The sequence below is a fragment of the Rhinatrema bivittatum genome, chromosome 4 (genome assembly GCF_901001135.1).
Source record: "Rhinatrema bivittatum chromosome 4, aRhiBiv1.1, whole genome shotgun sequence".
Taxonomy (NCBI): Eukaryota; Metazoa; Chordata; class Amphibia; order Gymnophiona; family Rhinatrematidae; genus Rhinatrema; species Rhinatrema bivittatum.
In genome coordinates this window covers 314,587,383-314,610,396 of record NC_042618.1, presented here as the reverse complement: position 1 = coordinate 314,610,396, position 23,014 = coordinate 314,587,383, and the positions used below count along the sequence as shown (strand labels likewise).

The 23,014-nt window shown below is 41.3% G+C and overlaps 1 long non-coding RNA gene across 1 annotated transcript; it reads left to right on the top strand.

Moving 5' to 3' along the window:
- Window positions 1–815: 815 nt before the first annotated feature.
- LOC115090782 lies at window positions 816–10,205 on the top strand. Its single transcript, XR_003856504.1, has 2 exons — window positions 816–975; window positions 10,064–10,205. It is a non-coding gene; the product is annotated as an uncharacterized LOC115090782 (long non-coding RNA).
- Window positions 10,206–23,014: the final 12,809 nt, after the last annotated feature.

The following is a 23,014-nucleotide window of genomic DNA, read 5'->3' as shown; positions in this document are numbered from 1 at the left end:
ATTGCTGAGGAATAGTACCATACTGATTATGAAATTCTCTATATGGTTATAAAACAGGTTAAAAAAAATAGGCATTAGCAGTCTAAGCTCTCCCTCCACACACACTCTATCCTCCCTTGCTCTGTTTTGATAGGACCACTTTTTAAGGGAGAAGATGGTAAAGTCTTCATGCTTAATCAAGGCTGCCAATTAGTGCCAATTGTGATGGTGAATTTAATGCTGTGGACATTTGGGCTCTAAAACAACATTGGTAGCTAATTAGACATCTCATACTAAGCAGCTTAGAAGACATACCATCTCATTTGGGTGCAATTTCCAAAATGATTCAGATAAGATGGAGGGTGCAGAGAGGGAAAAGCATACACACGCTTACCCACCATTGCATCTCCTGCTTCTTTTCATTTGCTTAAGGGGAAGTTTTTTGTTTAGATTCATTAGTTGCTTTATTAATTTCTCCATTATATATGTTGGGGTTTTTTTTAAATTCCTATCTGCCCCCTTACAAAATTAATTTCTGCAGTGAATAAGATGCAGTTTCTTAATATAATGAAGCTATTTTTCCTGGTGCCTTATCTGTGCTCTACGAATATGGAGGCACTAGCTAATGATTGTATCCTAACAGAACTATGTTCTCTCTTGAATATATAACCAAAGTTATGCTTCCATGCGATCCTTTAGCTGTCTTGCTGGGTCACCCTCATTTATACACTCATTGTGTAAATAAATAAATAAATAAATAAACTCCTCCTGTGTTGGGCGTAGGTCTCAGGAATCCAGACTTCAGAGGGCCCATGGATATTGTCTTTCTTCATTAGGACGCCGAATAACTTGTGCTTTAAGTAACCAAGCCCCTAGGAATGAGCTAACACACTGTTACTTTCCTTAGGACTTGACAGGTGGGGATTTTGAAGAAAATTTAAAGTCACTGAATTTGAAAGAAGGCATAGATTATCATCACTTCAACTAAGCGTTAAGGTAAGCACTATTTTTACTTGTCCTGTTTAGTAAGAACAAACAGTTGTCTTTAAAGAATATTTCAACTTTACTGCATCAAAAAGTTGGAAAAGTTGAGGTATTTACCATAGGATACTAAAATATACTCCAAAAATATAAAAATGAATTAGTTTTAGAATTGGTTTCCAGGTGCTGCATGTTGAACTATTTGCGAGTGCGACTCTTCTGACATGTACTGAGTCCCAAACCACAGAGACAAAAACATTTCTATTCAGTATTTAAAATGTCTCTTCAGAAGAGACACACTTTATTACATCTGTTACGCCTCCTGCCCGTGGCAGCCCCGCGGTGCGGCCCTCTCACCTCTCTACACAAACTTCGGGCTCCAGCTCCTCGTCGCTGGCGGCGGTGGGCCGCCAGTCCCAACCTCGGGCTTCCACCAACACCTCCGGCCTGCTCCACTTCCTGGGACCTCCAGCCAGGATGCCTCCATCCATCGGGCCTCTCCACAGGGTTCGCGGAGAGACGCTGCCGCCGCACCCCTCCCTAGGCACGCGCACACCAGTGAAACCTGGCTGCGGACCCAGATGCTGATGTCAGTTCCCTCAGCGCTTAAATGCTCAGGCCTCGCACTGAAGCGTTGCCTATGCAACAGGTTTTCCTGGTCTCCTGTTCCAGGTTTCCTCGTACTTGTTGCTTCTCCGTGAGCCTTGCTTCATGTTCCTGTTTCTCCAAGTTCCTGGTTCCTGTTCCATGTTCGTCTCGTCTGTATGCTGATTGACTTCCTGGTTCTGACCATCACTATGCCTGACCTTGCCTGCCTTCTCCAAGCCTGACCATTGCTACGTCTGACCAAGCCTGCCTTCTCCTTGCCTTGATCATTGCTTCGTCTGACCACGCCTGCCTTCTCCATGCCTTGACTATTGTTACGTCTGACCTCGCCTGCCTTCTCCGTGCCTTCACCATTGCTCCGTTTGACTACGCCTGCCTTCTCCATTGCTACGAACGACTTTGCCTCAGACTTTCTTGAGTCCAGAGTTCCACGTTGCTTGCTACATCTTCCAAGTGCCGCCAGCTTCCATTCAAGCTTGACAGTGATGCCTCTGTCCCTATCCTCTGGACACAGACTAATAAGGCTTTGGCCTACCTTTGCTCAGGCACCTTCAGTTCCTTGGTGCTTGAGTTCTTGTTCCATATCCCATCCAGGATAGGACCACGCCATCTGCTGGCTGCTGTTTCTGGGCTGAACCATCTACTACCTGTACTTAACCTTGAGGCCCACCTAATTCCTGCCGGCCCCGGTACCCAAAGGCTCAACCCGAGGGGAACGTGGGTTGGTATAGGTGAAGCTCCAGTGGCCTCCAGCTTCAGCCCACTCCGCCTGCTGACAGTGGGGACCCGTAGGTCCTCACCTACGGGTTGCAGCAACCCCACCTCAGCCCAAGGATCCATCTCCTACACAACATCATCTTTAAGCCACTATAAAGTGTTTCTGAATCATTTCTGCTGTGGTAATAATTTATATAAGCAGCACATGCAAATGATAGAGAAAAACTGACAGTATGTAAATCCCTTTTGTAAGTGATTAGTTTAAATATCTATTTTGTTTGTTTTACCTAAAAATATTAAATTATACTGTAAGGGCCCTTTTGTTTTCCCTTACTAGTGTACCAATTGACCAGGGAGGCTTTGTGCAGAGATAGTAGCGCGAGGTTTGGGTTTTGCTCCCCCATGTGAGAACCTGCAGGTGGTGTGTCCTAGCTGTTTATCATCCCAGCAACAGTCTTTCCTCATGGATATTCTGTTAGACTTTCAAGGAAGCAGGCGGTCTGCCTCGTGTCTTCTAATTTTTCCTCCTAATTTAAGGGAAAGGAGTAAGAAAGTTCCCTTTAGGGGTCGGCCTACAGTTGACTCGTCTGCCTGCTTTTAAAGATTGTTTTGGACTCTTTTAAGCCAATTTTTGAGAATTTCCTGCAAGATCCTTGGTACCCCTTTGCAGTGGATTGGGACGCCTGCTGTGGAAGGTTAAATCATTTGTAAGGGAAGATTCTGGCAATCTTTTTTTCTCTCCTTCAGAGTATTTAAGTTGTCTGGTGGCCCAATGCAGAGGAATTATATTTTTGCATTATCTCCTCTGTTTGGACAGCAAGGAAGTTTTATTCCATTCTTCCTCCTTTTCTTGCTTGATTTTTCCCCCTTTTTGGGTTCATTCTAATATGTTTTCCACTTGGAACTGATAACCCATGGTACCTGGAAGTCAGATTACCAAACCTTTGGACAAGGGAAGTCCTTCATCCAGAAAGATACAGAGGGTTACAAATTCCAACTAAAGCAAGGGATCACAGTAAAAGTGCACTATTGGGAGTAGGACGCTGGAGTTATGGTGGGCAATACTTTGAAATTCTTGACCCAGTGTACAGCAGCAGTAGTCAAAAAAACCAAATACAATGTTAGGTATTATCAGGAAAGGAATATCATAATGCCTCTGTATCAATCCATGTTGTGATGAAATCTTGAGTATTGTGTGCAGTTCTGGGGACCTTATTTAAAAATACTGTAGCAGAACTAGAAAAGGTACAAAAAAGGGAGACCAAATTGAAAAAGCGGATAGAATGGCTCCACCTGTGAGAAAAGGCTAAACAGGTTAGAGCTCTTGAGCTTGGAGAAGAAACAGATGAAGGAATATGATAGAGGTCTATAAAATCTTGAGTGGGGTAGAACAGGTAAATGGAACAGTTATTTACTCTTATAAATATTACAAGACTAGGGGATACTTCATGAAGCTAATAAGTAGCACATTTAAAACAAATGCTTCAGAGAACAGAAGAAATAAATTGCAATCAGCATAAAGAAATATTCCTTTTGTCCTTGGCCAAGTCACTTCATTCTCCATTGCCTCAGGTCAAACTTTCTGGGAGATTTAGAAAGCTGCGGTTGCGATTTAGAATGCAGTGGTTCTCAACCGGTGTGTCGCGACACACCAGTGTGTCGCCAAGAACATGCAGGTGTGTCACCACACTTCCCGGTCCCCCGCTGACCAGCTGCTCCCAGATCCTCCTCCGCCCGGGCTTAAAATGCTGTCAGCCCGGGCGGAACGCGACAATAGCTGGAGTCAGCAGCACCGGCATGGTCTCTTCTTCCTGCCCCCCCCACAGCCCATAAGAGGAAGTGGTGAGCAGCGGGTGCGTGCACGGGAAGAAGAAGCCATGCTAGTGTGGTCAACGTCAGCCCGAAGAACAGAAAAGAGGCGCGGCCTCAGGAATGAGCAGCACAGCTCGGAGAAAAATGAAGAAGAACGTCAACCCCCCGCAGCCGATGGGACTCCTTTCTCCGCGAGGGCTGAAAATGAAGGAGGTTAGGGTTGGGAGGAGGCTGCTGCTGCCGCTAGTTCCGGGGCAGGAGGGCGGGAGGGAGAGTGTGTGAATGAGCAAGCAAGTATGTGTGTTTGAGATCCTGTGTGTGTGTGTGTGTGAGTGAGATAGCATGTATATGAATGACTGAGAGCCTGTATATGTGAAAGAGAGTATGTCTGTGATTGAAAGCCTGCCTATGAGAGAGAGAGAGCATGAGAGTAAGTTTACGATTGGGAACCTGTATGTGTAAGTTTATGATTGAAAACCTGTTTGTGTGAAAGAGTATGTGTGTATGATTGAGATCCTTTGTGTGCGAGAGAGATCATGTGTATGAATGATTAAGAGCCTGTGTGTAAATGAGAGAAAGAGAGAGAACATGTGTGTCTGTGTGTGATTGAGAGCTGGTTTAGGTGAGAAAGCATGTCAGTATGTGATTGAGAGCCTGTGTGTAAATGAAAGAGAGAGCATGTTTGTAAGCATGTGATTGAGAAGTCTGTGTGAGAGAAAAAGAGAGCATGTATGTGTGTGATTGAAAGCCTGTGTGTGTAAGAGTGAAAAGATAGACTGCATGTGTGTAAATGTGTAATTAAGAGCCTATATAAGTGAGAGAGAAAATACATGTGTATATGTGACTGACTGAGAGCATGTGTGTATAGGTGTATGATTGAGAACCAGTGTGAGAGAGAGCACTGGTATGTGACTGAGAGAGGAGAAAGTTCCAAGCAAACCACCCCTCCTGCTAATTCAGAACAATCTCAGGACACCTGGATATCAAATGTTCCCAGGTATGCAGAGCAAACATTTTTTTATCCTTAATTTTCATTACTGGGTCTTTGTGTCTGCTATTTTGAAATATTTTATTGGTATCTAGAAATTTTTTATATGAGATTTTAATTATTGGATATGCCACTAATCAGCTGTTTCGAAATAATCTGTTCTTTTTGTTAGTATGGTTTTATATTTGTTTGTTTTATAAGGATGGGTGATGTTTCTTTTTTCCTTTATTACACCACATACAGAGACTCTGGCTTGTTGCAGTTTCCAATTCAGTTTTTTTTGCATGCTTCTAGTTATGTGTTTTGGTCTCTTTATTCTTTGTTAGGTGAGGGTCAGCACATGTGATTTAGGTGAGGTTTTCTGCTGGTGTGTAGTTTCTGTGTAGGGCTCTATAGCAGCCTGACTTGGTCTGTTTTCTTAATAGGAGATGTATTGGTGTCTTAAGGCCTGGTGTAATATTTTCAGTGTTGCCTTTTCTTAGGTAAGGTGGTTACTGTTTAAGTGCTGGAAATTGGTGCTGTTTTGGTGTGGGATGTTTACTATTTATGCAATTTCTGTTCAGACAGAATACATATCTTTTCCTTGTGTCATTTTAAACAATAAAAATAATTACCAGACCTTTACTTTTTATTTCCGCCGTGAATTGTAATGAGCAGTAATGAGCAGATGTGTCTCGATGGGAAAAAGGTCGAGAACCACTGCTCTAATGCGCATTAACAGCTTATATGCCGCGATATACGCTGTATATTGTGCAATAGAGCACTATCTTGGCAATATCCCATGATATACATAATATTTTTAATATCCCCACACAGGTTCCCTCCCTTATTACAATGGCCTTCTTTGCATTCATGAATAATACAAATGCATGCAAAGAAGGTAGTGCATAGGCAATCCCATGCAAATATTTTATCACGGCGGAGAGAGGAGGGTCAGCTGTGGATAAATAACACCATCTGTTTTTGCTGAAAAAGATGCTCCTGCATCACCTGCTGCTGGTCAGTTTGGGTTTGTTGAGCATTCTGCAATTGCTGCTGCCCTATAGCAAGGACCTGGATCACTTGCTCCATCTTTCCTGCTTTCTGAGCCACTTCCAAACTGGGTATCTCTCCTGAGAAAAAGGGGGAAAAAAACTGCTGACCTGTCTGGCCCTGACTCACTGCTTGACCCCTGAGTGCACAGGTGGGGCTAGCCCCTTGGCCTGTAGTTTTGTTTTTTTTTTCTCTGCTGTGGGCTTCTACTTGTGCTTCTTGCCTTTGGCAAGAGATCCCACTGACATCATAGGTGATCCTGAGCAGTCAGGATTAGCCAGAGAATAGACTCCAGGCTACTCTGGCAAAATCTTTATAAGCTTCTTTATTGGTGAATAATAAACAAAACAATTTAACAGGTTTGTGCAGGTTAACAAAATAATGGTAACTTACAGTTTGTTTTCTCGAGGCTTCCATCTCTCTCTGGGGCCTCCCTCAACCCTTGGGCCCTTGCCTCTTATTCCCACTTGCAATGATCCACTCTAGCCCAGAATCCTTTGCTGGTTTGGGAGTTAAGGAGTACTGGTATAGATAGCTGTAGCCCATCCTTTAAGGTGTCCTGAGGCAGTTTCTTAAATGCTCCCTCACAAGCACATTCAATATAAATCAGCTAAAATTCTTTTTCACTCAATACAAAATTAAGCTTTGGAATTCATTATTGGAGGATGTGATTAAGGTAGCGTAGCTGGGTTTACAAAAAGGTTTGGACAAATTCCTGGAGAAGAAGTGCATAAACTATTAACCAAGCAGACTTAAGAAATAGTCACTACTTATTCATTTAAAATTATTTGTAACCCACACCTTCCAAAATTTGGGGCAGGTAACAATATCACATACTTAAAAGCAATAACATTATAGAGGACAAACATCAACAATTAAACTCTTATTTACTGTGTGATAGCAGCGTGGGATCTGTTTAATGTTTGGGATCTTGCCAGGCACTTGTGACCTGAATTGGGCATTATTAGAAACAGGATACTGCGCTTGCTGGACCCTTGGTCTGACCCAGTATGGCAAATCTTATGTTCTTACCTATTAAAGAAGGGCAACAAAATTGATTATGGGGATGGATCGACTCCTCTATGTAGAAAGGCTCAACAGCTTGGAGAAGAGGCAACTTACAGTGGCAATGATAGACATTTATATAATTATGTACAAAATGGAAAAGAACATAAGAAATGGCCATACTGGGTCATACAAAGCTCCATCAAGCCAAGCATCCTGTTTCCAACAGTGGCCAATCCAGGTTATAAGTACCTGGCAAGTAACCAATCATTAGATCCCATGCCATTGATGCCAGTAATAGCAGTGGCTATTCCCTAAGTCCACTTGATTAATATCAGTTAATGGACTTCTTCTCCAGGAACTTATCCAAACCTTTTTTTAAACCCAGCTACACTAACTGCACTAACCACATCCTCTGGCAACAAATTCCAGAGCTTAATTGTGGGCTGAGTAAAAAAAAATAATTTTCTCCGATTTGTTTTAAATGTGCCTCTTGCTAACTTCATGAAGTGCCCCCTAGTCCTTTCTATTATATGAAAGAGTAAATAACCGATTCACATTTATCAGTTCTAAATCTCTCATGATTTTATAGATCTCTATCACATCCCCCCCTCAGCCATCTCTTCTCCAAGCTGGTTATTTACACTATCAAATATGGGATACTCCCTGAAACTAATGGGGAATAGGACCACATGGAACAGGACCAGGAGCAGGAACGCATGGAGCAGAAGCAACCAGCAGCTCTGTGCAGTGAGATCTGTTGCTGAGGCAAGGATGGGGCAGCAGGAGCTACCCTAAATAGGACCCAAGGGCGGTGTCAGCATCCAGGACCATGGGAGGTTTTTCCCGCTATGGCCCCTTTAAATCTATACGAGAGCTGTGCGCGTGCCTAGCAGCGGCAGAGGTCGGCATTGAGGCGGTGGCAAGATCGGCTCCCCGCGGCTCTGGAGGGAGGTGAAGGCGGCAGCTCAGGGGGCCACATGGGAGGCCCGGGGTAAGTGTGGCCGACCATGAGGCTCTGCGGCAGTCCACCGCAACAGATAGCACCATCAGCTCTGGAATCTTCTGCTCGCTGTGGCCTCTTTCTTTTCAGGGCCCCATCCAGATACTCCTCCTGCTCCAAGGATGGGTGGTGGTTGTCTCTATCTATTGTAGAACATGACTTCCACTCTTTACCCACCACAACCGGGCTAGAAGAGCCATTAAGCAGCATTTTCAGGGTCGTTGAAACTGTCTTGGCACAAAATCATCTTTACATTTTGGAGGCTCAATTATGCTTAAATCTATTTTATTGATTTTCAAAAACATATATCTCTTCCAACACAGATATTGCAACATGATTGGATCTGGGGGCCCATGCCTCTTTTTGGGTACTTGCCAGGTTCTTATGGCCTGGATTGGCCACTGTTGGAAACAGGATGCTGGGCTTGATGGACCCTTGGTCTGACCCAGTATGGCATTTTCTTATGTTCTTACTAGAAACATAAAACACTTTCCGTAACAGCCAGATCCCCCTAGCCCCCCACCCCCAATCCTTACCTCCCTAGTAATTTTAACTCAAAGTGCATCCTTGGTATTCTCATGCAGGACCTAAATGTTACTTACTCACTGCCATAGTCATTGAGGACTAGATTCCTAGCGTTTTGTGGCAAAAATTGAAAGTAAGGATCCCAGATCTGTTAAAAAAAGCAAAACAACCCCCCCCCCCCTTTTTTCCCACTGTATATGTTTTATCACAGATACACGTGATAAATTTGATTCCTCAGCTGCGTCATTGTCAGAGGTTCCTCCTCCAACCAGCACTGCAAAATAGCCTTTTTGGTCAACACCAGAACGTTATGGATCCATACTTGTATACATTTTTGATCCATGGGCCAGCCCCCCCATAAGTTATCAAAAAGTTATCTTTTTGCCTGGAGTGGTAACAATACCTCTGTAACCTGAGCTGTCTTAAAGCATCCCCAAAATTGGTGACCTAATGTTCCCAGCTTATATTTAATACTCACATCAAACAAAGCTATTTTTATTACAAAAGCCCTCCCTTTGGGAAAAATAGTACATCTTGAAAAATTTATACTGTACCTCACGTAGCCTCACATTGCAAGTAAGAGAATGTATTCTTTTAAAAACATTACGAATATTGGGTCTCTGTCCAGTCTGGTTATTAATATTCATGGGTACATTTTCAATTAGCTTTTCGCTTGATAAAGACTAGAGCACTTCTGACTGTCCAGACAAATATCCAAGACTGAAGAGTACGAACTGGATGAATTGGGGAACCTGCACATACAAAGCATTCTATGTAACCCTGAATTCTTGTGTACGTCAGGACTTTAATGAACAGATTCCAGAGCCTATTAAAAAGGGAATCCCTATTTATAATAAAGCTGTGTCACCCCCCCCCATATTTTTAGACTGTACTTTGACCACAGAAAAATATATATTTTAATATGTATGGGCCTTGCTCCACCCATTAGCAGTAGTGGAGAACTTTGCATACTCGTATGAATTATGCCACTTGGCACATATTTTAGACCAAGTCTAATGGTAATTTTGTTCTGGGTTTGACAGTTGTTTGGTTTTGATTGTTAAGTATTACTATCCTTAACATAAAGCATGGAGGTAATGTGAATGGAGTGAGTGTTACTACTCTGTGGGAGTAACCTGCTCGGAGCAGCAGTTACCACCATTAGAAATTTGCTGGGCAGACTGGATGGACCATCTGGTCTTTTTCTACCAAAAATACTAGTTTACTATGTATATATATATATATTAATTTTAGCATTGTTATGGTCACTGAAAACTTGCAAAAGTGACCCTTTGCTACATCTGAGATGTCTACAAAGTGCTTGCTTTAGGAAAACTGAATTCATGCCATATGCATAGGGGATACTTTACTGATAATTTTGATGCGTTCTTAACTTTCGAGTTTTCTTTTTGTAGATTCCAAGATATCACTGCAAGCCACAGAAACTGGCATGGGCAAGGAGCACCGACGTAAAATCAATTTTGCCAGTGTAAAAAGCATGTTCTGCAAAGGAGAAAGCACGCTGAAGACTGCTGCAATAAAATGTATTTGAATAGATTTAAGATTGTTAAACTATTATCAGGAGGGTTCAAACCGTCTTTTTGGGACGGGCCCACTTTAACTATTTTATTTTTAGATGGTGGCTGGCCACACTTTTAGGTTTTATTCATCCTGAAATTAGCATGGGTGAAAGTAGCAGTAAGGCAAATCACTCTTTGTTCTGGTGCATATGAAAGTATCAGAAATTGCTAGATTAGCACCACTGCAAATAGGCATTATCAATAAGATAAACAGAGCTTTATCTTGGTGGCATCTACTTATAAAGAAGGCAAGGTACAAGTATGGCCATTTCTGACACTATTATATGTATAAGGAATCTATTCCAAGATTTTTCTTTTCTTCTGTTTTTCTCCTTTGTATCATATCTTCGTTAATGTATGTAGAGCTCAAACTTTCCTTCCGAGTCCCAGCACAACTCCTCGTTTCCTGCTACTCTTTCCCTTCTGTGGCTGATTTAAAAATAATGTTGTAGTGCCAGCAGGAAGCATTTCTCTTTCCCCTGTTGCTGCTCCCATTGTTTAATGAGTCTTCTCTTTCACTAAGAACTAGTGGGTCATATGAGGGCTTCAGGAGCAGTAATATAAAAAAAGAAGCACTTCCTGGGTACCCACCCCAAAACACAAAGGTATTGCCTCCTACTGATGCATTTTGGTACATAGCCCACACAAAACGTGGTAATTTATATTCTGCTTAATTGCCAGACACCTGTTCTAAGCAGAATAAAGAAAAAAAAACAAATAATTAAAAACACATAAGTGAGCAAACAATATATAGATCATAACATTACATATAAAAAAACCCAAATATAAAATTACATAAAAATCAATAAAACACACCTTATTCAATAGTAATTGCATACTGCTAGCAAAATCAAAATAAAATCTAAATAAATAAAAATGACTAAAAATCTAAAAAGCTTCGCAAAATCAATAAGCTTTTAATTGTTTTCGGAAGACCTGATAGTCCTGTAGCTGATGCAAAAACACTGAAAGACTATTCCATAGCTTAGGAGAAATCCTTCGAAAATCATAGTTGCATGTGTCCTTTAGTCTCACTTTCTTAATACTAAGGGGCCGATGCAATAAATATGCGCCCCCCCAGGTGCCTGCCATGCAATATTTAAATTAGGGGGTCACGTTAGTAAGGAAGCGCTAGGGTTGCTTGCGCGCCTTGCTAAGGAGAACCCGATCGGCGTCAGCGGTTGGCCAGTTAGGAAAACCGACACCGAGTTTATCGGCGTCTGTTTTCCTAAACGCCGCACAGCCAGGGGGGTTCAGTAAACAGACACTTATCATTCGAGCGTGTTTCCTGCACCCAACTGCCAGTGTTTTTGTTTTTTTTTCTATCGTATTAAGTAGGAGGCAGTACAGAAAAGCAGTTTTTTTCTGTTTTCTGTATTGGTTTAAGGAGCGCTCAGCAATTAACGCCTCCTCCTAGACGCACATTATTATTTTTTTTGCATCTGGAGTGAATGCTAATAGCCTCAATCACATACATTTGCACGTGATTAGCACTATTAGACTCAGTTGGTGTCCCATGCGCGTAGAATAGGCGCTAATCCCCTTATTGTATTAGGGGATTCATTAGCGCCTATTCAACCTGCATCCGGAACTGTAGGTTTGACTATAAATTAGTCACCATGATGTGGTTTATTCACATCACACTTATTCATTGCTTATTGTCACTCAACAATGCTTGTATGACCATCTATACTGAACCAAAGCAATTGTATGATTCAGCCAGTACAAGATGAAATCTCATTATAAAAATTACCAATTTTCATATTCATAGGTGCTCTATGTTTTTTTAAGAGATGAAATATAGTAGTTAAGCTTGCAGGAGAACATACAGAACACAAAATGAGGAGAAATAATCAAATAGGTTAAATTGTTCAATTATAGACTTAGAGAGGATGATTTAAAACATATTAAGCACATACTCAAATTGCTTGGAATTTGTTGCTGGAGAATGAATTAAGCAATCTCATAGCATACAAACTTTAAAGTGAAGATGGTGATTGGTAAATGACATAGAAGTAACAAAACTCTCTGTCTTACATATTTGTGTGTGGATATTGTTATAATAAAATATTGCACATGGAGCTATTTTCATCCTCACATCAAATTATGTATAACAGACCACAGCCAGCAAACAACCTTTCATCATGTAATATTAGATTTAAAAAAAAAAAATTTAATAAATATCAGTGCTATTTTTACTTATGCTCTAGTATTGAAAGAACAACTGTCTACTAGTCTCTGCCAACATCTAAGAGCACAGTTATACCTTACCTGCCTCTAGTTAATGTTGGTGGCTTTGTATATCACTGAATCATTTCTGCTTACTTACAGTAGTTAGCATTTATGAGCCAGAAATGCAATTAATTAGAAAACAGAATTTATCAGCTTCACAGAATATTATGCAACAGCAATCTAGAATTGTAATCTGCAATCTCAAAATCTACTAATTCTATTTGTATTCATATGCTAAATATTTGTTTTTGAACTATTCAAATGATTAAAAGATTTAATGGGGAGGGTGGGAAGTAGGTGGGACTCTGTTCTGTAAAAACGTTGGTTGGTTGTATGTTTATGGATACTTTTTTGGGTCTGCATACCCATATTATTTGTATTGCCATGGTTTTGGAAGTTTGTACCAATAAAAACAATTTTTAAAATATCTACTAATTGTAATTTATAGACAAATGAAGTACCTTGACTAAAGTCACACATATTAAGTAGCGAGGCCTAGTTCTCTATTCTAACCACTAATCCACATATAAGAACAATTTTCTTATCTGCTACACCAGTCCAGAACACCTGGGCTTGTCCTTCTTATAGCTAATGGAGGTAGAGCACTAGGTTTTTTAAAATTATTTTAATTCAATACTACTACTACATATATTATGTGCAGAACCTCTTAAGGGGGTGACACAGTATTCTTTGCAGCCAACATCCAAGTACGCCTTGGGTTTTTGGTCTTAGATGCTGATTTATATATTTTACTTATTCATATCTCTATCTGTGGCTGGTACTGAGACTTGTCGCCTTTAAGGCTTGGCCTATTTTTCCCTAACATGTGTATGCCAAACCTGGTAATCTTTGGTCAGGGTCACTATAAGCACTCTTGCTTCTCATAGATTCTCTAAGTAGGAGAGATACTAGTAGATTTTTAGTTACTAATGTGTGGTCCAGGAATACGAGTTTTTAAACCATGTCTGTTTTCCTTATAAATAGGCAGATGAGCCATAAGAAATTACCTGTTTTGGTTGATCTATCCATCCAAGTCACAACTACTTGATAAGTACCCAAACGTTAAATAAATCTCATTCTACTAATGCTCGCAACAATCAGTGGCTATTCCCTATTGATTAATAGCAGTTTATGGACTTCTCCTTCAGGAACTTATGCAAACCCAGCTACACAAGCTGCCTTAACCACATCCTCTGGCAATGAATTCCAGAGCTTAATTGTGCATTGAGTGAAAAATAATTTTATTTGTTTTATATTTAAGACTGTTTATTAAAAGAAAACTACAAATATTTGAATATATGACTCTTTGTCAACTTAATTAAAGCAGGTAATGGACTTCTCCAAGAACTTATCCAATTCTTTTTTAAACACAGCTATACTAACTGCACTAACCCCATCCTCTGGCAACAAAAGAACTTTCTCTGATTAGTTTTAAATGTGCCACATGCTAACTTCATGGAGTGCCCCCTAGTCTTTCTATTATCCGAAAGCATAAATAAATGATTCACATCTACCCGTTCTAGACTTCTCATGATTTTAAACACTTCTATCATATCCCCTCTCAGCTGTCTCTTCTCCAAACTGAAAAGTCCTAACCTCTTTAGTCTTTCCTCATAGGGGAGCTGTTCCATTCCCCTTATCATTTTGGTAGCCCTTCTCTTTACCTTCTCCATCGCAATTATATCTTTTTTGAAATGCGGTGACCAGAATTGTACATGGTATTCAAGGTGCGGTCTCACCATGGAGCGATACAGAGGCATTATGACATTTTCCATTTTATTCACCATTACCTTTCTAATAATTTCCAACATTGTTTGCTTTTTTGACTGCTGCAGCACACTGAACTGACGATTTCAATATGTTATTCACTATGACGCCTAGAACTCTTTCTTGGTTAGTAGCACCTAATATGGAACCTAACATTGTGTAACTATGGCATGGGTTATTTTTCCCTATATGCATCACCTTGCACTTATCCCCATTAAATTTCATCTGCCATTTGGATGCCCAATTTTCCAGTCTCACAAGGTCTTCCTGCAATTTATCACAATCTGCTTCTGATTTAACTACTCTGAACAATTTTGTTTCTTCTGCAAATTTGATTACCTCACTCATCGTATTTCTTTCCAGATCATTTATAAATATATTGAAAAGTAAGGGTCCCAATACAGATCCCTGAGGCACTCTACTGCCCACTCCCTTCCACTGAGAAAATTGTCCATTTGATCCTACTGTTTCCTGTCTTTTAGCCAGTTTGTAATCCACGAAAGGACATCGCCACCTATCCCATGACTTTTTAATTTTCCTAGAAGCCTCTCATGCGGAACTTTGTCAAACGCCTTCTGAATATCCAAGTACTCTACATCTACCGGTTCACCTTTATCCACATGTTTATTAACTCCTTCAAAAAAGTGAAGCAGATTTGTGAGACAAGACTTGCCTTGGGTAAAGCCATGCTGACTTTGTTCCATTAAACCATGTCTTTCTATATATGTTCTGTGATTTTGATGTTTAGAACACTTTCCACTATTGCTCCTGACACTGAAGTCAGGCTAACCGGTCTGTAGTTTCCCGGATTGCCCCTGGAGCCCTTTTTAAATATTGGTGTTATATTAGCTATCCTCCAGTCTTCAGGTACAAGGGATGATTTTAATGATAGGTTACAAATTTTTACTAATAGGTCTGAAATTTCATTTTTTAGTTCCTTCAGAACTCTGGGGTGTATACCATCCGTTTCAGGTGATTTACTACTCTTCAGTTTGTCAATCAGGTCTATCACATCTTCCAGGTTCACCGTGATTTGGTTCAGTCCATCTGAATCATTACCCATGAAAACCTTCTCCAGTACGGGTACCTCCCCAACATCCTCTTCAGTAAACACCGAAGCAAAGAAATCATATAATCTTTCCGAGATGGCCTTTAACCCCTCGATCATCTAACGGTCCAACTGACTCCCTCACAGGCTTTCTGCTTCGGATATATTTTAAAAAAGTTTTTATTGTGAGTTTTTGCCTCTACGGCCAACTTCTTTTCAAATTCTCTCTTAGCCTGTCTTATCAATCTCTTACATTTAACTTGCTGATGTTTATGCATTATGTAGCTCCCATAGTGGGATAACATTTACCGTTTTTCACATGATCAACTGAGAGATGCACTACAAAGTGAATCCTTGTTCTCGGAAGCAGCCCAAGAGCTCTCTCCTAAAAGCTGGTCTGAATTAGTTATTTTGCAGAAACGCCTGATCTGTATGGAGCTACATAGCGCGACAATGGTAGAATATTTGAAACATCAGCGCATTCCACGTGGCCTCCGAATGGTCAAAGAACAAAAAATGTATACGGAGTACCCAGAATTTTTGGAGAAATGGTCATATATACTTAATAAATGCTCTATGGATCTAATGCTACTAATAGTTAGTCAGGCACGTACAGTAGCCGCTGACCTCCGAGAACAAACACAAACTATGTTAGATTCCCTCAAACAAGATGTGGCTCTAGATACGTTTGATACCAGTTTACAAGAATTCAAACAAAACATGAGTAAACATTGAACTATTGGACCTATGTTTAAAGAGAACCCATAAAGGTGTAAGATACAAGTGTCAACTTGCAGCACCGGGGATGTTATGATGGTCCCTAATCCTTGACTAATGTGTTTATGTTCAAGTCTCAAGAAGGTAAAAGATTTATAGCAATTACAAAAAAGCATGTGATACAATGTTTTGCTGCAAGGTAATTGAAGTCTCCCATTATTACCGCACTACCAATTTGGTTAGCTTCCCTAATTTCTCTTAGCATTTCACTGTCAGTCTCACCATCTAGACCAGGTGGACGGTAGTATACTCCTATCACTATAGTCTTCCCCGACACACAAGGGATTTCTACCCTTAAAGATTCAATTGTGCATTTAATCTCATGCAGCATGTCAAACAATAACATACAGTAATCTGTTCAAATACAAGTTTTTATACATTAATACCTCCAAAGATAGCGCCCCCCCCCAAAAAAAATAAAAAATCAAGAAAAAGAATAAAAAAAAAGATGTATGTTGGGGATCTCTTCAGTGTAAGCGTACATAATAAAGGATAATTAATTACCTCACTTCTGGTCCTTGGAGATAGTCTCTGTAGATAGGGGTGCCAGACACTATTAAACAAGCATGTAGTAGTTTGATTTCCATTCGTATTAAAATATGTAATTTATTTCTCCATAGCCACAAACTTGGAGGATCCTGTTCATGCCACTGCAAGAGAATGGCCTTCTTTGCAATGAGACATGCCTTCCGAATCAAAAGACACTTAACTTTCCCATGAATCTGAAAAAAAGGATGCCACATCAAAAAGAACACCCTCAGGAGTAAAAACCACTGATTTTCCCACCAAAAAGGATAACTACCTATTTCCCCCAAAAGATTGAATAGCGGGGCAAACCCAAAAGCAGTGTCCTAGGGTGCCCCTGTCCTGCTGGCATTTACTGCACAGCTTGGAGCCCAAATAGCCCATCCTATGCTGCCAGGATGGAGGCAAATACGCCCTACATAATAGTTTGTATTGCATCTCCTGCAAAGTTGCTTCTTCCGTCAACTCAGGTATGCGCTTTATGGAGTGAAGGAAATGGAAATTGGCTAAGTTATGTATTTCCGTCTTCCACTTAGCATACAGCAGAGTACAAGAAGCCTCGGACTTTAACAAAAGATTTATGAATGCGCAAAATCCCCATCCTGCCACGCCTATCCACTTGAAAAAACTCCTCAGTCTGGCCCACAAAGACATCTCGAAGTTGAGATTTCTGCAGGGAGAAGACATAATGATGTAGTTGGAGATATGCAAAAAAGGGCTTAGAAGATAGAGCAAACCGCTTTTGCAATTCTTGATGCGACATGACAGCATGTGAATCCACCACCTGTGATAGGGAAACCACCCCTTGTGCAGCCCATTGAAAAGTCAAGATCTACATGCTTGGTATGAAAGCTAAACCTCTTATAGGAAAATACATTGATTCCTGCAGGTTCTGGCCAAATTTAGAGCAGCGATATATCCATGCCTAATGCAGGGATACTAAAGAAAAATGTCTACGTATAGTTAAAGGTAAAAGAGCTGGGCGAGCATGAAGCACATAAGAATTCAACGGCTTGATCAATTCCTTCCCCATATCCAGGGGGTAAAATGAGATGAGTTAATTACCAATCCTTCACTTGTCTCAATAGACAGGCCATGTTGTACTCTAAATCTGGAATCGCCACCAAATTAGCTATTGAAATCCGTGCCCTCTTCCCCTGCCAGGCAAAGTGAGAGACAGCATTGCATAAACTAACTTAACATCTCTCTTCTGAAGTAGCAAAGGAATAGTTTGCAAGATATATAACCACTGAGGCCAGATAAGCATTTATATAAATTCACCCTGCCCATCACCAAAAGAGGTAAATCCTTCCATTCCAAAAATGTATTCTGTAGGGACTTTAAGAGAGGGAGAACATTTACATCATAAATCTTAGTGAGAGATGTAGACAGCTGTATCCCCAAATAATGAAAAGATTCCCCAGCCCACCTGAGAGGAAACTTCTTATTCCAATCCACCTGATAATGGGCAGGGGAGGCAGTTGCCTCAGACTTACATTTAATTTAAAGCCAGAAAAAGAGCCAAAAAGAGTAAACTCCTCCATCAAAGCGGTCAAAAATTCCACAGGATTACTAAGATGTACCAGCAGATCATCCACAAAAGCTGTGACCTTAAACATGTTGGCACCAACCGAAATACCAGAAATATTTGTATTACGTTGAATGGCCCTCAATAGTTGTTCCAGTGATAAAATAAATAAAAGAGGTGACAGGGGCAGCCTTGTGTCGTACCGCACTGCATAGGAAACTCAGATGTGAGAGATCCATTTATCAAAATTTCAGCACTAGGCACCGAGTAGAGTAAGTGAACCACCCTCAGCCAGTTGCCACAGAACCCAAACTGCTCTAAAATAAAGAAAAGGTAATCACAGACTACTCGATCAAAGGCCTTCTCAGCATCAAAACTGATCAATAAGGATAGCATCATGTGAGAAGTGCTTCTCGCAATGGAGGCCAAAGTCCACCTCACATTAAAAACAGAATGCCGCCCCCGAACAAAACCCACCTGATGATCACCAACCAATGAGGGAATAATGCATGCTAATAGATCATCATAAATCTTGGCGAGTAATTTAACATCAAAGTTCAATAGCAATATTGGCCTATAAGAGCTTGATTCAAGTGAGTCTTTATCTTTCTTGGGAATTAGCATCATCAGGGCCTTATTAGCATGGGGCAGAAAAGATTGCTGCTCAAGTAAATGCTGCAGAATTTTATAAAACTCCCCCCTAGCTATCAGGCCCAGGTAACTTGTATAAGAGTGCTCCTATAATCCCATATGGTATTTCCTGCAGACAGAGCAGAGCATTTAATTTTTCTAGCTGTGCATCCATGAATTGCGGAAGTGCAAATATTTTTAAAGAAACACGTCCGAGTGGCTGACAAGCATAAAGTTGCTTAAAATAATCAAGAAAAATCACACAAAGCCCTTCAGGAGAAATAACAATTTTAAGTTGTTTATCTTGGACTGCCACAATGTATTTGGCCCCTAGTTTATGTTTTACCTTACTGGCCAATAGTTTCCCCACCTTACTGCCATATTGAAAGAGTTGGAACTTATAATAAAACATAGGCTTAACCATGCAATGGTGGAGCAATGAGTTCAGGGCAGTCAAAGAGGTTAAATAATTTGTCCTAGCCAACTCAGAGCGCCCTCTCGCTAGACGCAGCCGGTCCCGATGCACCTGTCTTTCCAGTTTTAGCAATCTGGCATCAAGAGCCATACGTCTAAATAGGCAATAAATCTCACCATGAAATACTACCGTACCTGTTTCCCAAAAGTTGGCCGGCATGCAATATGCTCCTTATTATGCTTCTGAACTCATCCCAGCGCTGCTGCAAAAACTCCTGAAAGTGCTTTTCCTTAGCAAGGAATGCAGGGAAGCGCCACTGACGCTGCTTCTGCCCACTGACCACCCAGTGCATGTCCACCCATATCAAGGCATGATCTGAAATTGCCATAGGGCCAATCTCTACAGTGGTGACTTGAGAAAACAAGGTAGTGATAACAAGAGATAGTCAATGCACGATTGAGAAGCGTGTGCATGAGAAACATGAGTGTAATCTCGTTCCTTTGGATGAAGAACCCGCCACATCCAATAAATCTAAATGCTTACAAAGCAAAGGGACACCCTCATGTTTCTAAACCACATCCATAAGACCTGAGTGTGACTTATCCATCTGGGGGTCTCTTATCACATTAAAATCACCCCCCAAAACCAAAGGAACTGAGAAAGCCTCCCCTAACATTCTACAAAGGGATTGAAAAAACATGGAATTACACTGATTAGGGGCACAGACATTACAGATAGTAATTGGTTTCCCTTGCAGAGAACGTTTGAGAACAAGGAAGCGACCTCTAGGATCACTGTATAATAAGAAGACAGCAATTTGTTCATTAATATGGTCACTCCTGCTTTGAGAGCCTGAAGAAGCCCAGAAAACATCTCCTACCCACCATCTGCGGAATTTGCTATGTTCAAAATCACTAAGGTGTGTTTCTCGAATCAGAGCTATATCAGCTTGGTGCCTCTTCAGTGTTCGCAGGATTTTCTGTCTTTTAGTGGGTGACCCCAGTCCACATATATTCCATGAAATGATTTGTAAACCCTGTTTGCTAGGCAATACTAAGGGACCACAGAGACAATGAACAGAGCCTACTCTCTACCCCCTAGCCTAGGATGACCCTATCACTTGACCCACTAACCCTACTGAGAACAGACACAGATGATGCATACTGAAAATTATCTTTATCTACACAAATCCCCAATATCACCAGAAGCAAGAACACCAAGAATCCAACCTCCCCCTACTCACCCCCCCCCCCCACACACATAAGCCTGAGCTGAAACCCTTCCCTTCTCAAAAGCCCCACTCTCCCCTCACTATTCACTATCCCCCTCTCCAGGCCTATCACCTGGATAGGAGTGATCACTCATATGATACATAGGGGCCACCACCCCCATCCCCAACCAACTGAAACATGAAAGGAAAGATGAACACAGGTCAGAGACAATGAGAAAATGAATCCCACATCATGAAAATATCAACATAAGGAACAATAAATAGAATGTCCGCTTTAAAGGCACACAGCCAAGGGCCTCGCTCGCTGTAGGTCCTCAAAATCAAAAAGACTGGTCTGCTAACCTGTAATACGCAAGGACCCAGAATGACTCATACGGATGACTGCAGAGCAAGATCTCCCAAATGCAAAACCAGAAAAGATGTGAAGTAAGTAAAGCAAGGAGACCAAAAATGGTTTGGGTGCAGGTAACTGTACAGTCCAAACTCACCAGGATACAGTCCCATGTGAAAAATAGTATGTAAAAAATTGGTGAAAACCAAAAACTGTCCAATAGTGTAATCAAGACCTGTATCCATATATAGGCCTTAAGCCTCAGGATGAGTCCAATGGGTCAACTCCAATCAAAACCAGAGCCCCATTGGCGCCTACTTCCAAAGACAACTCAGGTGAACAGAACAAAGAAAAGTCACAAGCCATCAGGGCTTTGCTGTTGCCGCTACGCACTATACAGCAATGCACCCAACTCTGGGCCCATTGCAATCCCCCGATAAAGTCTGCAAGAAACTTGCCTCCGTTGGTGTGTTGTAAATAGTGATGTTTCCCACATGTGTGACCCATAGTTTGGCAGGGTATAACGATGAAAAATGAATCTTCTTCTGGAATAGTTACATATAGGCGAAAATGCTCTCCAGAGCCCAGCGAGTTTGACTGAATAGTTCTGAAATATCAGAATCCATTCCCCCATACTGGGTTGGGTGCCCCACTGCATCGCCTGCAGAATCGCATCCTTCTGAGCAAAGTCTAGGAAGCAGGTGATAATCACTTAAAGACAGACGTGGGCCTCTTTGATGAGCCCTTTCTAATCGTATAGGTCCTAGAGTCAGGGAGATGACGTGCTCTCGGTAGCCACTTTTCCAGGAACTCCCTCAAGATCAAGCAATGACTCTGGGAAGACCAAGGAATCGCAGATTATTATGACAGGAGCAATTCTCTAGATCCTCAAGCTTGTTTTCGATTACTTCTAAGCACTCCACCATCGTAGTGGCAGCTACATTATGACCATGGGCGCCATCTTCTAAAGCAAAGACGTGCTGCTCCACCTCTGCTAACTGCTGGGCCGCCATATCGAATGAGCCGGACAAGGTGTCAAGCTTCGCAAAATTTCTTTAAATTTCCCATCTAGCTTTAGGTCAATAGCCTTTTCTACAGCCCCCGTGACCGCAGCAATCAGTACTTCCATTTGCTGATTTGCCCACTGTATTGGTCTTTCCATTGGCCATCTTGGGGACTGTCGGCCTGGGTTTATCTTTGCTTTTCTTCTGGACCTGGTTCGACATAACTGCATCAAAGCTCCCCAAGGTAAAAGCTGCATACCAAGTGCTGCATTGGGGCATACTAAGCAGTGCTAGATGCAGCTAAAATCGGAGGGTCAGGGATGGATGGCAGACAGGGACGAAGGGAGCCAATCAGAAACACGTCTTGCTCCCTTCACAGCATCACATAGCCCCTCCTCTGATTTGTTTTAAATGAGCTACTTACTAAGTTCATGGAGTGCCCCATAGCCCTTGTATTACCCTAAAGAGTAAATAACTTTACACGTTCAAGTCCTTTCATGGTTTTGTACACCTCTAGCATATCCCCCCTCAACCGTCTGTTCTCCAAGCTGAACAGCCCTAACCTCTCCTCATAGGGGAGCCTTTCCATGCCCATTATCACTTTGGTTTCCCTTCTCTGAACTTTCTCTAGTGGAACTATATCTTTTTTGAGATGTGGTGACCAGAATTGCACATAGTATTCAAGGTGCAGTCTAACCACTGAACTATACAGAGGCATTATGACATTCTCTTTTTATTTGCCATTCCCTTTCTAATAATTCCTAACATTGCTTTTTTTTTAATTTTTTTTTTTTTTTTACCGCAATAGCACACTGAGCTGACGATTTCAATGTAATATCAACTATGATGCCCAGATCTTTTTCCTGGGTTGTAATTCCTATAACACAACCTAACGTCATGTAGCTACAGCATGGGTTATTTTTTCCTATATGTATCACTTTATACTTGTCCATATTAAATTTCATCTGCCATTTGGATGCCTAATCTTCCAGTCTTGCAAGGTCCTCCTGCAGTTTATCAAAAGTACAGATCCCTGAGGCACTCCACTATCTTTTTCCACTGTGGAAACAAACCATTTAATCCTACTCTCTGTTTCCTATCTTTTAACCAGTTTGCAATCCATAAAAGGACATCACCTCCTATCCCATGACTTTTTAGTTTTCTTTGAAGCCTCTCATAAGGTACTTTGTCAAACTCCCTCTGAAAATCCAAATACACTATATCTGCCGGTTCATGTTTGTCAAAAAATGTAGCAGATTCGTGAAGTAAGACTTCCCTTGGTTAAATCCATGATGGCT